We start from the raw sequence: 4196 nt of genomic DNA on the forward strand, positions 1-4196 counted from the left end.
TTTTTTCTGAAGGAGTTTCTAGATAAATATTATTTCACAGGCTGTAAGATCTCACAGCTTTTTTAAGGTTCCAATACTTGTTTTTTCTATGGCCTACAGAAAGATTACTGCAATATCTGAGAATTTTTTCTGACATGATTATTTTTCATATAAATACATATAAAAGACAGCTTGAACATTCATGATTTAAGTTTCATACCAAAGTAACTCTTCTTGAAGCAAAGTTATTATTTTCTACCATTGAAAACATGAACTGTCTGTCCATGCTGACAAAGAACTTGGCTCTCCTTATTTCTGAGTCTTCCAGACAGCTTTTTGGAATTTGCTTAATTATATCCTTTAGCAAATATCTGACTCATACTTCCCGATGTCCTTAATTAAATGTTCTAAGATTTCCCTCAGTTATGAACCCTTTGATGTACGCTTTATGTAGATTTATTAAAAACCAAAGAGAGAGTGAATCCTGAGCTGCATCTTCCAAACTTCCCTTTCTGCAGAATCCAACAGCACAAGCCCGTTCTAGAAAGAGTTGAAAATTATTTTAAATGGTATTAAAAGACTCTGCTGTGCTCCCTTATTCATCCTATCAAAACTGGCAGAAGTGGATTTTCTAGGTTTGCAAAGAAATTTAGCCTGAAAGGGAAAGCAAATATGGAAAATTCCAGCTTCCATAATTAGGATGCCATTATACTCAGCTAATTTGAGGCATTCAGAATGCACAAACCTAACTTAGTTATAGGGTTTTTTTACCACTGTTTCCTACAAAGGTTAGAGAGGGTGACAGAAAATCTTGCCTAAAATGCTATGCAATATCTGAATATATCTGAGTAAGGCAGGGTTTGTAAATAAGGAACTTTATCACTATGGACATTTGTGACATGCTGCAGCATGGGTTATATGATACACTGGGCTTGTTGGTGAGTAGCAAGACTGAATTCATTGTTATTCAATTCAAATACATTCTGCACAATCTTCCAAGGATCCCTGTCAAATTTGACAGGATTTAGTTGAGTCACTTTAGTAAAACAGCAGGGTGTAATATTACCTTATTCTGACACATCCTTGAAACTAAAAATAATACAAGTATTAATCCATTCCAATCCCTGCCATCACTGACATATAAAAAATATTTCAAGTGTCATTTTCCAATACCACACAAATAGACATTTAACAGTCCCTTTCAGTATAGGTATTCCATGGGGACACAGAGTTAAAGAAACACAACTATTAAAAAAACCAGTGGCTTTCTCAACACTTAAATCTAGTTAGACTTACTCTGGTGCAAGCAGATTCAAGACAAGCAGCAATTAATCAAAGTGTTAAGGGGTAGTTTTATGATGTTTAAATGCTTTGAGCATTATAATGTGACAGAGTTTAGAATTGTTCCAGATGTTGAAAACATCATTTCATAAAAATGAATAGAAGTTCAGAACTCTATTGTATCCCATCAGCTTCTCTTCAGGCCAGCTCTTCTAGCACTGACTCTAAATCACTGATTTTTGGAGATATGCCAGGAAAACAAACCAGTCCCTTGCTAACATCTTCTTGTCTATACAAAGTTATTTACAATTAGAGAGTCTCCAAGAATGATGTCAAGGCACCATTTACAAATTGAAAGAAGCAAAATGGCTTTCAAATGAACATTCAGGACCCAGATGAAGAGAATATATAAACATAAATATAAATATATATGTGAATATTAAAATATACGTGTATATAAAATATATATCTATATAGCTATATCTACCTGTCCACCACCTGTACCTCACATACAGAATATTTCTGAGTCAAGAAAGCACATCCATGTGGAATACACTTAGAAGAAGGATTTAAGTAAAAGGATAGGATAGATGCTTTTCCTTCCTGAATCCATTCTGATCATCCCCTTCTCCTTTGGTCCTTCCCTTAAGTGACTGTGAGTAAGTTTTTCCACAATCCTATTAGCAAGTTTTACCCAGTCTCACATCTGTCTATCCCACAAGTCCACAACAAGACATGTGTCCCTGAGGGCAGTAATCCAGGCCAGTTTGTGCAGTGTTTTTCATGGATTTCCTCCTGAAGATCATGGTCTGGTCCTTTTTAAAGAACCCTAGGAGTGGCCAGATTAGGAGACTCTGTTTGAATAGAATAGATAATGGGAGTTCCACTGCCTGTCATTGTTTTTCTGTGCTCAATATGACTAACCTTCTGTAGCATAATCTAATATAGAGATATTATATTCTACTCATAACTCATTAATGTGCATTCTCACAACTTTGTCTATTCTTTCCTCCTACACTGTGCATATATCGCTGATCTGTAACAAAAACCAAAAATGTATCTACATCTTATATTAATAAGGATCCAGCTGTGGCACCATGGTATCCAGCACAAGATCATTTATCTCAGTCTGTTAGGCTTCACACATTCCATTAGGCTTTGAGCTGTGTCAACTAAACACTCTGAAAAAACTTCATGTTCCTCAGCATTGCAAAATGTTGTGTCTAGTATTTTCCCCTTTTTCCTCTGCACTTTGTCCAAATGTCCTGTACATGCTTCTGCAGTCAGACAAACCTTTGCATTTTTCTTTGCTTACATCCTCAGACCTACCTATCTCTGTTTCAAATGCAGTACTGTGAAAACCAAACTCCTTCCCAACCAGTCTCCTTCTGTTTCCTGGCAATGAACCTCCTCCCCTAGTTCAGGTCATTTTACAGTTTCAGTGACATTTTTATGTTCTCCCTGTTTCCTCTCCTCAACATCTTTACACTTTGTGCTTGTCCATGTCCATGTCCATGTCTTTCTCCTCTCTGCTTGACCTTATTCTAGCTCTTATTGTTTGTTTATTTTTGCTGCATCAACCTCTTCTCCAGCAGCTTATCATGGATTCTATTTCATTACTTTATACAGCCTCCCTGCTGTCTGAAAAATCATTCATGTTTTCCAAAATCACTCCCTATCTGTGTCTTCCTTTGTCTTCTTCAAAAAGCTGCATTTCTTTCAGCAGCTACATAATAAGCCAGTCGTTGTCAGCAAGTCTGATGTGATTCATAGAATACTTACTAAAATCTTCCCTTAGAAAGCTTTAGTAGACACCCTTTTGTATAATACTCCAGTATTCTCCAGCTTCTGTTTAAAATTCTTTATTGGCTTCTTCTCAGCAGAAAGTCACTATTTTTTCTTACATCTGAGTTGGGAGGTTAACTTACATCTGTATTGAATGCAGAATCAAATCTCATATTAAAAAAAAAAAAAAGTAAAAAACTCAAACCAAAACAAATCTGCTACTGAAAAAGCCTACCTAATAACAGCTACTGGATCAAGACATTATTCCAGTCTTTGCTGCTAAATAATTTTGGCTTTATTTCCTTTTCATCTTTAGTTTTTCTTTCTCAGCATCTCTGGTTCGTCAAGATAAATTTTGGATCCATTTTTCTCTCTTCTACCTGACTCTCTGCCTGCCATTGAGATTGTTGTTTCTCTGTATTAACCTAAACTTAGTAATATCCTAATCATTCCTGTATCATCTTTTCTGTTAAATAACACTTCTGCCTTTATGTTCCTGAAATTGGGCATTCCTTCAAGGACTTCAAAACACACCAGGCAGGAGCTTAGTATTTTAGGGCAGAGAAAAAGAATAGGAAAAAAGTGGATGGCAGTTAATTTTAAAGTTTTCTTTTGAAAATTTAATCCCTTTTCTTGTGACTAGTTGTATTAATGGAGAAGTCAGCAGCTAATGAGAATAATACTAATTTTGCAAAACGTACTGGGGCTTAAAGTGCGTGTGAGGTGGAGTATGACCTGGGTTATCTGGTGCATTCAGACACCTCTTAGCAAATGGTCATGGCCCACTGAGTGGTTTTGTCTTCTGCTGATATTTGGCAAGAAGAACATGTAGAGGCAAAGATTCATAACTGGACTTGGCAGCTTTCTATAGCTGAGTGGATTAAGCCAGTGCAGTAAAGAAGGAGGTGGGCAAGCCTAAATTATTTCCATATGGGAGAAAAATTTTGATATCTTAAGAGGATTTTAAGCCTAGAGGCTGAGCCTTCAAAACTTTCAAAAATTATAAATGCACCTTTGCACAAAAGCCTGAGTTATGGCTGGAGTCCTCTCAGAAGCCTGAAAACCTTTACAGTGCTGATGTCACATATCTCTAGATCTGCAATATCTGATAAAACTAAAAAATATTTTAGTAATAAGAAAAATGGTTTGAT

Source organism: Zonotrichia leucophrys, chromosome 3 (assembly GCF_028769735.1).
Source record: "Zonotrichia leucophrys gambelii isolate GWCS_2022_RI chromosome 3, RI_Zleu_2.0, whole genome shotgun sequence".
NCBI lineage: Eukaryota > Metazoa > Chordata > Aves > Passeriformes > Passerellidae > Zonotrichia > Zonotrichia leucophrys.